Source organism: Nannospalax galili, unplaced genomic scaffold (genome assembly GCF_000622305.1).
Source record: "Nannospalax galili isolate Female #2095 unplaced genomic scaffold, S.galili_v1.0 scaffold1138, whole genome shotgun sequence".
Classification (NCBI taxonomy): domain Eukaryota; kingdom Metazoa; phylum Chordata; class Mammalia; order Rodentia; family Spalacidae; genus Nannospalax; species Nannospalax galili.
This window is the reverse complement of record NW_008342297.1, coordinates 1,396,168-1,409,842: the sequence shown is the minus strand read 5'-3', so window position 1 is coordinate 1,409,842 and position 13,675 is coordinate 1,396,168. Positions and strand designations below refer to the sequence as shown.

Sequence of the window (13,675 nt, the reverse complement as noted above, 5' to 3'; positions counted from 1 at the left end):
GATGCACTTACATGCAGACAAAACATTCATACACATAAAAATAAAATAATTTTAAGTAATAATACTGTTAATATGACTATAAAGCTACCAAATTTTCTTGGATGTAAGCATTTATGTTATATTTTCTTCTGAGAAACTATAGCATCTGAAGAAATAATTTAGTTAATGGGCATTATCTAAGAATGCCATTCTACTTGATACAGGTTTCTGAAAGCAACTTTCACCTGTTTCCTTGCTTTTCTTCGGCATAGTTTGGCCTTGAAGCCTCTCTGTCCTCTTTCACATAGCACTTTGATCTCTGACTTTGCTTCCAGTCAAAAATAGTTGTCTTGGGCTGAAGAGATGTGAAGAAATGCAGCTATTAAAGGCTAAGCTGGGTGTGGTGGCACATTCCTCTAATCCTAGAACTTGGGAGGCAGAGGCAGGCAGAACTCTGTGAGATCAAGGCCAGCCTGATCTACATTTTGAGTTCCAGGTCAGCTGGGGCTACAGGGAGACCCTGTCCCTAAAAACTAAAAATAAAATAGTTGTCTTGGCCTGGGGAATATAACCTGTAGAGCACTTGCCTTGAATGTGCAAGGTCCTGGATTCAGTCCCTAGCACCAAAGAAAAAAAAGTATGCCTGCTATAGAATAGTAGACTACTCCAGGTGTGATAGCTCCCACCCGTAATCTTAGCATATAGGAGGGATTGCTGCAAATTTGAGGCCAACCTGAGCTACATAGTGAGACCCTGTCTCAAAAAGTAAAGAAAAAATAGAGTGTTCAACTTCACTTGGATGCCAATATTTACAATGTCAATGTTGCCAAAAATAATTGCTTTGTCCAGGTGTTAGAAATGGGCTTGAAGATTATTATTTCCTGCAACAAATTTTGTTTTGTTTTGTTTGTTTTTTGAGACAGGGTCTCACTGTAGCCCCAGCTGGCCTAGAACTCTCTGTGTAGACCAGGCTGGCCTGAATCTCACAGAGATCTGCCTGCCTCTGCTTCCCAACTGCTGGAACTACTCTAGCTAAAACAAATGTTTTGTCTGTCAAGTTGTTGGAGAACAACCACAATGCACAACCAGTGAGCACTGACCACAAATTGTCTAATCTTAGATTCCATCAAGATTATGGTGGTAGCTCATTTCCTCAGACTCTGAGAAATTATTAGTTATGCCACGCTCTGTTGATTGTATTACTTATGATTCTCTGTGTGTATGTGTATGTGTTCATATGTGCAGATACACATGTGTGGGCATGCATATGAAAGCCACAGGTCAATCTCAGGTGTTGTTCCTGAGGCACTACCCACCTTAAAGAAGTTTTTGTTGGTGATGGTTTGGTTTGTTGTTGTTGTTGTTGCTTGAGACAGGGTCTCACTATGTAGCACTGGCTAGCCTGGAACTTGCTGTGTAGACCAGGCTGGCCTCAAACTCACAGAGATCAACCTCCCTCTGCTTCCCAAGTGCTGAGATCAAAGGTGTACACCACCTTGTCTGGCTTTGTTTTGTGTGTGTGTGTGTGTGTGTGTGTGTGTGAGAGAGAGAGAGAGAGAGAGAGAGACAGAGACAGAGAGACAGAGACAGAGAGGCAGAGACAGAGAGGCAGAGAGACAGAGCACTTTTGACCTGTTGATACTTTTGAAGCTGGGAGGAAAGTCAAATATATCTTTTTACACTAAATATCTATAACAATCTTAAGTGAACTGAACTAAAGCTCTTTGTTTATAGCAAAGGTGACATTCTCACTGTAGAGCCAGGCATAAGACCTCATTAGTCTACAGTGCGGAAGCAGGACAGAGGAGCTGGTGCAGAGGAGCTCACCTATACATTCAATAATTGGGAAACTTGAGTTCCATTTCACTTAAAAGATGAAAAGAGTTGAGCAGAGGACATAAGCGTTCTAAAGTTTGTCTTTTAAAATAAACTATTCTGGGGACTGGTGAGATGACTCAGTGGGTAAAGGCACATGCCATTAAACCTGATGACTTGAGTTCAACCCCCAGGACACACATGGAAGAATGAAAGAACTGACTCCAAAATTGTCCTCTGACTTCCACATGTGTCATGGTGGGCACGTGCATGCGTATACACACACACACAAATGAGTAAATATAGTGAAAAAATTAGCTATTCTGGTGGTGCGATTTGAGATGCCACGTGTATAAAAGTGGAAGAGGAACAAAAAGAATAGAAAAAAAATTTCTGAAACTTCCAAACTGGGCTTCATGGAACATGCTTATCATTTGAGCACTTGGGAAGTAGAGGCAGGAAGGATCAGTTCAAGGTCAACCTCAACTATGTACTGAATTGAAGGTCCAACTAGACTACCTAAGACCCTATTTCAAAACCCAACTATTCTAAAAAGGAAGAGTTAAGTTTGTGCTGTGTGACTCACAAAACAAGACTCAGCTAAAATTTATGGAGGAAAGGGTTTAGCCTTGTTTATAACAGTTAGTAACCTGAAAGGGAAAAAAAAAAAAAAGACATTTTCCTGAAAGTGTTTTGCAGATGAAAATTGTCTGCATCAAGTGGGTATGTATTAGAGCCATTGACCTCAAGGACAACTCTGAACTTCTTTCCAGTATTGTAGTTCTTTGACTTAGTGATTGTCCTTAGTTGACAAGGACTCTTTCTAGAAAGTTCCAGTCTGGAACTTTCCTGATCTTCCTGCCTCCACCTCCCAAATGCTGGAATTACAGGGATGTGCCACCATACCTGGCTTGTTTTAATTTTTTAAGTTAGCACACGCAACACTGGGTATAGAGGAGCACACCTTTTTTCGGTCGTTTTGAGACAGGGTCTCCCTGTAGCCCCAGCTATCCTAGAACTCACTATGTAGACCAGGCTGGCCTTGAACTCACAGAGATCCGCCTGCCTCTGCCTCCCAAGTGCTGGGAGCCTGGTCTACATAGTGAGTTCCAGGTCAGCCAGAGCTAACAAGGAGACCCTGTCTCAAAACAAGTCCCATAATCATTTCTAGTCTCAATGTTATTCAAAAGTCCACAGTCCAGTCTCTTCTGAGACTCAGGGCAATCTCTTAACTGTAAGTCCTGTAAAAATCAAAAGACAAATTATGTACTCCCAACATACAGTGGAACTGAATACACATTCCCATTCCAAAAGGGAGGAATAGAGGCATAGTGAGGAAATACCAGACTGAAACAAGACTGAAAACCAGCAGGGCAAACACCAAATCCAGTAGTTTCACATCCAACTTCTAGGACTTTATTTCCAAAGGACATAAATGGCTCAGCCCCTCCAGCTTTCCTGCGTAAAACATACATCTCTCTCTTGGGCTGGTACCACTCCCTGTATGCCTCTTTCCTTGGCAGATGTCTCACAGCTCTGGCATCATGAACATCTTTTTGGGGTCTCTACCGCCAACCAGGCTTCACCTTCACAGCTTCACACAATGGCCTTCTTTTTGCAAGGATGCCTCTCCTGCATGCCTGGCCTCCACGGCTCTCCACAAGGAAGAACTGATGACCCCTTCACTCTTGCATTTTTCATGCCTCTAAAGCCAGCACCAGATGAATGACACTGCCAAGTTTGGCTGCAAGTTTGGGGTGGACCCTGGGCCTGGTTCATCAACTTTTGAAGCTTTTCTCTGCTGTGGTTTTCTAGGAATAGAAAACCCCAGTATTTTCCTTTCACAAGTCAGAGGCTTAACTGGTTGTGGTCTTGCCCCGGAGGCACTCTCTCCATTGTTTAAGGGAAAAATCTCTAGGCCTCTCCTTAATCACTTTAATCTCCTTATCAAAGGGACCCTCTCCTTCAGCACATGCCTTGGCTCCAACGTTAGTCTTCCTAGTACTCTCTTTCTATCCAAACTGTACACTATGCATTTCTTTCCACCCCATTTGCTCTTTTTCACTGTAGATCTATATAATATTCACCATTAATAGCCACACTACTATTTCTACATAGGCTGCCTTGAAATATCCTCCACTAAAGAAATTAGTCCCTTACTTTTCAATTTAGCCTAAGGCAACTTTTGGGCTGTGGGCAGACTCCAGCCATACTCTTGGCCAAAATATCCCAATTGCTGCTTAAGTCTTTATTTCCCTCTGGAACTACATTGTTCTCAGCACTACTTTCTTCCAGGCACCTACTAGAAGGGCCTGTTAAGCTCTGCTTACAGAGCTTTTCTAGTCCAAACCTCCAAAGTCTCCCACATTCCTCCAAAAGCCCACATGGTCAGGTTCTTCACAGCCAACAGCCTACTCTCTGGAACCAACTTCTGTTCTAGTTTGCTTTCAATTGCTGTGACAAAACACTCGACCAGTACCAACTTGGGGAGGAAAAGGTTTATTTGGCTTACATCTCCCTGGTCACAGTTCATCAGGGAGCTCAAGGTAGGAACCTAGAGGCAGAAGATGAAACACAGATCATGGAGGAACACTGCTTACTGGCTTGCTCCTACTCAACCTGCTTTCTTATACAAAAAGGTTACAGGATAACCTTCCCAGAGGTGGCACTGCCCACAGTGGTCTGGGCCCTTCCACATCACTCAATAATCTAGAAAGTACCCCACAGACATGGCCTAAGGCCAGTCCAATGGAAGCAATTCCACCATTAAGGCTTCCTTTACCCAGGTGTGTCAAGTGGACAACTAAAGCTATACAGCACAAGCACTAAACCAGAATATCTGATATAAATATCTCAATAATAACCACAAGAAGAAAGGGGGTGCTCCAGTGCTATATGATATTCCTGTCAGGTTTTCATGGCACTTTGATACTTTATTCTATTATCACATCAGCCCTAGATATTATTTTCCTTACTTTATAGATGAAGAAATTGAGAATTAAGGAGATTGTCACTGAAACAAAAGACAGTTTTTAAGTTTGTGTTTTTTAACATTTTATTTTTATTTTATGTGTGTGTGTTGCCTGAGTGTAGGTAAGTGCACCCATGTCATGCAATGCCTGTGGAGAACAGAAGAAGCTGTCGGATACCCTGGAAGTGGAGTTACGGACAGTTGTTAGCTGTCATGTGGGTGCTGGGATTCGAACCCCGATCTTCTGCAAGAACAGTCAGTGTTCTTAACCGCTGAGCTATCTCTCCAGTCCCAGTTTTTAAGTTTATTTTTATGTGTATGAGTATTTTGCCAGCATGTATGGAAGTGCACCCAGGCGTTCAGTGCCTTCCACATGGTTGTAAGCTGCTATGTAGGTGCTGGGAACCAAACCAGGGTTCTCTGCAAGAGCAGCCACTGCTGGTAATCACTGAGCCATGTCTCCGCCCTCAGAGCTTTCATTTCAAACTTTTTTTGTCTTTCAAAATCAACATTTTTTAATAGTATACTACGATTCCTTTCTAGAGAATTTTTGTTATTTTTATTGCTGTATTATTAATTTTTACTTTAAAAATCTGGGTCTGGAGAGATGACTCAGTAGTTAAGAGCACTGGCTCCTCTTGCAGAAGACCCAGGTTCAGTTCCCAGCACCCACATGACGGCCAACAACTGTCTGTAACTCCAGTTCCAGGGGATCCAAAGCCCTCTTCTGACCTCCATGGGCACTCAACACAGGTGCGCTTACATACATGCAGGCAATACACTCATACACATAAAATAAAAATAATAAATTTTAAAAGTCTCAGTTTTTAAGCCATGGATTCATTTTGCACTTGAGAATTATTCTCTTCCATTGTAGTTAAATCCCCTATGTTCTTTTTAGTTTTTCTTCAGTGCTCGGATTCAGGGGGCAGAGTTCTGCCTCAAATAAAAAAGAGTTTGTTTAGTTTTTTTAAAAAAATATTGCCAGGCATGGTGGTGCATGCCTTTAATCCCAGCACTTGGGGGCAGAGGCAGGCGGATCTCTGTGAGTTCAAGGCCAGCCTGGTCTACACAGTGAGTTCCAGGACAGCTGGGGCTACAGGGAGACCCTGTCTCAAAAAGACCAAAAAAAAATTTTTTTAATTTATTTTTATTTTACATATATGAGTGTATTGCCTGCATGTATGTGGGTACACCCGTGTCATGAAATGCTATGGAGGTCAGAAGAGGGCTTCGGATTCCCCTGGAACTGGAGTTAAGGATGGTTCATAGCCGCCATGTGGGTGCTGGGAATCGAACCCTGGTCCTCTGTAGGAGCAGTCAGTGCTCTTAACCGCTGAGCCATCTCTCCAGCCCTGAGTTTGTTTAACAATTGGTCACCTGAAAAAAGATGAGACAGGCCGGGTGTGGTGGCACACACCTGTAGTCCCAGCACTTGGGAGGCAGAGGCAGGCAGAGATCTGTGAATTCAAGACCAGCCTGGTCTACATAGTGAGCTCCAGGACAGCTGGGGCTACAGGGAGACCCTGCTTCAAAAATAAATAAATGAAGTTTATAGTCTTGCCACTTTCCAGTTTTTGCTGGGCATGGGGGCGCACGCCTTTAATCCCAGCACTCAGGAGGCAGAGGCAGAGGCAGGCGGATCTCTGTGAGTTCAAGGCCAGCCTGGTCTACATAGTGAGTTCCAGGACAGCTGGGGCTACAGGGAGACCCTGCTTCAAAAATAAATAAATGAAGTTTATAGTCTTGCCACTTTCCAGTTTTTGCTGGGCATGGGGGCGCACGCCTTTAATCCCAGCACTCAGGAGGCAGAGGCAGAGGCAGGCGGATCTTTTTTGAGACAGGGTCTCCCTGTAATCCCAGCTGGCCTGGAACTCAGTGTGTAGACCAGGCTAGCCTCAAACTCACAGAGATCCACCTGCCTCTGCCTCCCAAGTGCTTTTGCCACCACACCCAGCCACATTTTTCTATCTTAAACACAGTCCTCTATAGTCAAGAAATGGTCACTCATAAGAATGTGATTCGCAGCTTTGATCATGATCTGACATAGGAAGTTGTTTCTCAAAGCTAATAAGCACAACATTATGGACCATTAGGTTTTATCCAGCTGAGTTACCCAAAAGATGGAACCCAGAAGGAAGTAATCTTCAGATGAATAATTCAGACCGTCTCACTAACAGAAAGGGAGAAAGAATGCCTCACATGACCCCTTTGGACCACAACACAGACAAATGATCATTTTATGGTGGAGTTCTGAAGGCCACCTTGTGAGCAGCTCAATCATTTCCACTTCATTCTGGAAGCTTTTCTGTCTTTTTTTTTATTTTATGTATGTGTGCATGCATGTGTGGGTATGTGCACATGTGTGCAGGTGAAGTCCAGAGGCTTCAAATTCCCTGGAGCTTGAGTCACAGGAGATTGTGAGCCACCCAATGTAAGTGCTGGGAATCAAACTCCAGTTTGGAAGAGCAATACATACTTTTAACCACTGAGCCCTGGAATCTTTTCTTTAACCATCTGTGGAAAATGTCAGGTGTGTGCTCCCTTCGGCAGCACATGTACTAAAATTGGAATAATACAGAGAAGATTAGCATGGCCCCTGTGCAAGGATGACAAGCAAATTCATGAAGCATTCCATATTTAAAAGAAAGGAAGGAAGGAGAGAGAGAGAGAGAGAAACATCAGATAAAAGTATATTGAGTTTGAGGCTAGCATGGTCTACATAGTGAGTTCCAGGCCAGCTGGGGCTATAGGAAGACCCTGTCTCAAAAATACCAAAAAAAAAAAAAAAAAAAGTGTTTGGAACTAAGTTTTGGAACCAACTCCAGCATTCTGTTCGAGAATGTGTATTTAGGGTTAGTTTTTTAAAGTTTCTTTAAGTATGGATAGACTGACAGACCATAACCAATTCTATAATTTTCTGATTTTAAAAAAATGTGATTTATTTATTTATTTTATTTTTTCATCTTTTTGAGACAGGGTCTCCCTGTAGCCCCAGCTGTCCTGGAACTCACTATGAAGACCAGGCTGGCCTTGAACTCACAAAGCTGTGTGTGTCTCTGCCTCGAATGCTGGGTTTTTTTTTTTAAAAAAAAAAAAAAAAAAAAAAAAAACTGGGTGAAAACTCTGTTTGGAAAGTGTGACTCTTGGCAGGCTACTGTCATATGAAAGATAAAGAAAAGGAACTGAACCTGAGACTGTCATGGGACCAAAAGTGAAAAGCAAGTCTTCATTGCTCTTGAACCCTCCTGTGCAATAAGCAAATGAAGAAAGTCCTCATGTAGCCACTGCTGGCTGCTCATCCGTTTACAGATTCTGTAAACCCAAGAAATAGAGAAATTGCAAACCAGTTTCCATGTCCAAAGATTTCATAGCTGGGTGTGGTGGTGCATACATGTAATCCCAGCACTCAGGCCAAGGCAAGAGGAGTCCTGAAAGTTTAAGACCTGTTTGGTCTATATAGCAAATTTCAGGTCATCCAGGGGTACATAATTAAGTCTCTGCCTCAAAACAACAACAGAAAAAAGCAAAACAAAATGGGGCTAGAAAGATAACTCAGTGGTGAAGAGCACTTGCTGCTCTTCCAGCAGATGAGAGTTCAGTTCCTACCACCCATATCAGAAGGCAACAATGCCTTTAACTTCATCTCTAGAGGCCTTCTGGCCTGCACAGACACCCACATATATGTGGCGTACACACACACATACATACACAAATAAATAAATAATAGAGAAAAGAGTTCCAAACCCAAAAAGCACCTCAGGGCTGGGGAGGTGGCTCAGTTGGTGCAAGCATAAGGACCTGCATTCAGATCGCCAGCACCCATATAAAAGCCAGGCATGGCAGAACTCACCCATAATCCCAGCTCTGGGGAGACAGAGGCAGGAGGAGCCTAGGAGGAAAATCTGGCCAATTAGCCCCAGAGGGTTCAGTGAGAGATTATCTCAGAAAATAAAGTGGAGAAGTGATTGGGGAAGATGCCCAATATCAACCTCTGACCTCTGTGAGCATGCACACCCACACACAAAAGGGTTTTTGTATGAGGGAGATGGAGAGAATAGCAGTTAGAATATAGTGTGATAAGTGCATAACATTAAGTTCAGTAGAAACCCAGAGGAATGATTACTGCTGGGGGCGTTGTGGAAGGCTTCAGAATTGTCATTTGAATAGAATCTTGAAAGATGAGTAGGTGTTGAAGAGTTGAATCTTTTAGATACTAAGGAGTAAGAGGAAAGTGATGGCATGAGTGATGGGGGAGGAGACTTTCAGAAGTGAGCTGGAATCCAAAGGGTGGAAGAACTAGCTTTAGAAGTACTTGGGCTGCTGGAAATTTCACTTAATGAATATTTGAGACTGTATTGAGAGTCCTCTGATAATTTATGCATCATCAGTGCTACTTTTTTCATTATGTTTAGTTTTTTGAGACCTGGGGTCTCCCTGTGGCCCCAGCTGTCCTGAAACTGAGTATATAGACCAGGTTGGCCTCAAACTCAGAGATCCACCTGCCTCTGCCTCTCAAAAGCTAGGATTAAAGGCATGTGCTACCATGCCCAGCCATTAGTAATCTCTTTAAGAATAATAGTTAAGGGGCCTGGAGAGATGGCTCAGTGGTTAAAAGTACTGGCTGCTCTTGCAGAGGACCTAGGTTTGATTCCCAGCACCCACATGGTGGCTAACAACTATCCTTAACTCCAGTCCCAAGGGAATCCAATGTCCTCTTCTGGCCTCCTCGGACTCTGCACAACATGGGTGCACTTACATACAGGCAAAATGCTCATATACGTAAAATTAAATTTTTGTTATATTTTTTAAATTTAAAATTTTTTTAAAAAGAATATTATTTAAGGACACAAGATTAACTATTGAATTAGTTACTTTTCTGTTGCTGTGATAAAATGCCATGACCAAGGCAACTTACAGAAGGAAGAGTTTATTTGGGTTACAGTTCAGAAGGTTTAGAGTCCATATTGGCAGGGGAGGCATGGTGGCAGAGGTGGCCGGAACAAAAAGCTGAGTGATCATATCTTTAAGCAGGCACAGGAAGCAGAGATGACTGGAAATCTGGCAAGGCTTAAAAATTCTCAAAGCCTTAGGCTGGGCATGGTGGCGCACACCTTTAGTCCCAGCACTCAGGAGGCAGAGGGGCAGGCAGATCTCTAAATCTACATAGTGAGTTCAGGCCAGCTGGGGCTACAGGAAGACCCTGTCTCAAAAAGACCAAAAAAAAAAAAAAATTCTCAAAGCCCACCCCCAGTGACATGCTTCATCCAGCATGGCCAAATCTCCAAAAACAGCACCATTGACAGGGAACAAAATGGCCAAATACTTAAAGCCCATGGGGGACACTTATTCAAATTACCACATATACTCTGCCAATCCTAGAAGATGAATAACAGAGGAAATAAAGTCAACAAAAATAATATTCAAGAAATCAGGTGACAGCAAAATTTATCAGTAGCTTAAATGAGTGAAAAGAGTTTACTGAAGACTGGTGGGACTGAGCATGGTAGCACATGCCTTTAAATCCTAGCATTCAGGAAGTGGATGGATCTATGTCAGTTTGAAGCCATCTTGATCTACATGGTTCCAGGGCAACCAGGGCTACATAGTGAGACCCTGTCTCAAAAAAGAAAAGAAAAGACTGGGGGGGGAGGGAAGGAGGGTCAATGGTAGAACGCTTGCCGAGCAGGCACAATGCTGGGATTCTATCCCAGCACGGAAAAAAACAAGATTCATTTGAATATTGGAAATCACTTTCTCAGTTGTCCAATTTTGTGAGCATCATTTATCATTTATAAAGCATGGATTATGCTTGCTCCATCTGACTTACGGAGATGTTATGAAATTTGAGCAAAATAATATATGCCATCCCACTTTAAAAAACATAACTCTTCAAATGCATTTTATTATATTATTACAGTCATTTATTTAACTTCAAAGGTTAGAATTGCCTTTGCAGATTTATAAGTGCCATGTTTCAGGATGCCAGAAAAGCCAAAGACTGTTTCTTTTTTTTTAATATTTATTATTTTTATTTTATGTGCGTGCATGTATTGCCTGAATGTAGGTAAGTGCACCCATGTCATGCAGTGCCCACAGAGGACAGAAGAGGCTGTCGGATCCCCTGGGACTGGAGTTACAGACAGTTGTTAGCTGCCATGTAGGTGCTGGGATTCGAACCGGGGTCTTCCGTAAGAACAACCAATGTTTTTAACCACTGAGCCATCTCTCCAGCCCCAAGACTGTTTCTTTTTTATACTATCTTAGACATCAGAAAGCCTTTGTTCATGATTCTGGGGAATAATTGGCTATTGGAGTGACAACAGAAGAACCCTCAAGTCATTTCTCATTTCCTATGTATTTATTATTTATTTATTTAAGGGGCAAGACAGGGCTAGACCTAACAGCAGTGCTCCTGCCTCAGCCTTCCAAGTGCTATAATTACAGGTGGGAGCCACCACACCCAGCTCTCCTTTTATTTTTTTAAAACGGTTATAATTTATGGAAGTTGATTTCCCTCCCAATACTATATGTAGCTTTTTTGTTTTTAATTAAGTAAAGTTCAGGAATCTCTGACTGTAGATTTTGATGGGATTCAAGGACATATTTCTAGGCCTCCAAATAATGTGAAAGAAATAGTGACCTTTTAGCAAGTATGCCCCTGAAAGGGGCCTTTCATCGTCTCTTTGGCTGGGCGGTACTGAGAAGCAAATAAGGCAAACCAGTCTCAGAATCCCTTTGAATATATCTCTTCCAGCTTGTCTCAGACCAGTTTCAGGTGCATAACTGCACATCAGTAGAATAATGCCCTACTAGAAAAAGGAAGGTTTGCTTCTTTGTTTGACTTTGCTAGTGAGAAGACTGTGTTATGTTTCAAATGGTGATCTCTTTCTCATTACTAAATTACTTGCCTGCAATGTTTCCCAGACCAATTTGGATTCTGATTGTCCCCTTTCCAAGCACAGCAACATTGCCAGGGCCAGAGTATTCTTTCACAGTGATATCACCACTGATTACAGTGCTGCATATTAAGTTTTAAAGATGCTGAAGCCTGGGTTCTCAGGACCCATTTATGTTCTCTCACCTTGTCTCCTATAAATGAGACCATGACTGGGAAATTATTGAATAGAGAAATGAGTTTAAATATCTGTGAATTAGAATTGGTTCTTAATAATGCACTAAAAGATCTGCACTATATAGTAAATGTTAGCACAGAAGCCACATAAGAGGGCTTTGACAGAGTGGTATTTAAGAATTAATGAAGGTGGGTGTGAGAGGAAAAGGCATTCAGAAAGGGAACCAGAAAGGAAAAAGTTGAGAGGAGTGAAATCGTAAAGGTAGAAAAGAAAAAGAAAGTCACAACCAGAAGCTTGGGGAGCAGAGCAAAGCAAGGTGCACATGCTCAGGATGCCACCAAATAGAAGCTCCCTTTGTTCAGTGCTAGGCATTGTAGCTGTTTCTGCCCCAAAAAGAATGAGAACAGAGAGGTTTCCTCTATGCCAGTGACCTCAGTATTGAAGCTTCGCCTCATATTGCATTGGTCTGCCTTGGCAGACATTAGCATATATCAGTATATGCTTAGTCAGCCATTTTGCCTGAAGAATCTACTCACCTTGAAATTGCTCAAAGCCGCATGCCCATATATAATTTACAAGTACTCTGCCAAGTCATGAATTCAAACTTAATGCAGAAGAGGCTTTTAAGTTCTAATGTGTTTTTACCTACATTTCTGCTGATTTAGCTCTTCTCCTTAGGGACAGTGGGAGTTTGGGTTCTGTTGGTTAGTTTTTTGCTGAGTACCAGCCCTGATTTTCCTCATCTACAATTTGCTGATCCATGAGTGAGCAGCACCCCTGATCTGCTTCTTAGACATTCATCAGTAAGCCTTGTTTTCTGCTTGCTTAACCTGAAGGAGAGTTCTGATCAACCCTTCTGACTTGCTCTCTGATGTGCAGTTGTGGTTCAGCACATATTTGAGTGCCATTATGTGTTGAGTACTCAAAAAAGAAAGATAAATAAAACAACATCAGTGGAATTTGATTTGCAAACATGCATAGACATAGTACAGTGGTAAGTACTACAGTGCAGCAAACAGTGGTCAGGGTCAGAGGTGCTCTGGAACAGACAGTGCTCTTCAGAATGGAGTGGGTGACAAAGCCTACGCTCAGTGTCTTTCTCCAGTAAGCTTCATTTGCTATCTTGACATCTTACCCCAGGCTTAGAGCAGCTTTTTTTTTAATTTTTTAAAAATATTTTATTTATTTCTTTTATTTTATGTGTATGAGTGTATTGCCTGCATGTGTGTGAGTGCGCCTGTGTCATGCAGTGCCACAGATTCCCCTGGAACTGGAGTTAAGGATGGTTCATAGCTGCCATGTGGGTGCTGGGAATCGAACCCAGGTCCTCTGCAAGAGCAGTCAGTGCTCCTAACTGCTGACCCATCTCTTCAGCCCCTAGAGCAGCTTCTTAACCTGTTGGCCTCCTGTTGCCTGTGATTTTTTTTGTTCTTGATGAAACTCTCCTGTTATCCTTTTAACCTGTTACTTATTTTTGAAAAAAAAAAAAAAAGTTAATGTTCTCTCTTGGGCCAAGATGGTCCAGCAGGTAAAGGCACTTGCCATCAAGCCTGAGGACCTAAGTTGAATCCCTGTACCCACACAGTAGGAGAGAGCTGGGTCTATTGGCACACACCTTTAATTCTAGCACTAGGGAGGCAGAGGCAGGTGGATCTCTGTGAGTTGAAGGCCAGCCAGGACTACATAGTGAAAGTAGGAGAGAACAGACACTTGCAAATTGTCCTCTGACCTCCAGTTACATGCCATGGCATATGCACACGTGCGCATGTGCAAACACAAAAATTAAATGTAATTTTTAAAAATTAATATCTCTCAACCTGTTTATGCAGCCTAA

General features: G+C 42.4%; 1 protein-coding gene and 1 non-coding gene across 2 annotated transcripts in view; both read left to right on the top strand.

Moving 5' to 3' along the window:
• The window catches only part of Pde6d (phosphodiesterase 6D), a 53,372-nt gene that overhangs the window by 5,204 nt on the left and 34,493 nt on the right, over positions 1–13,675 (top strand). The gene's annotated exons all lie outside the window — the stretch shown is intronic.
• LOC115071273 lies at positions 7,303–7,409 on the top strand. The gene has a single exon (XR_003850370.1). It is a non-coding gene; the product is annotated as a U6 spliceosomal RNA (small nuclear RNA).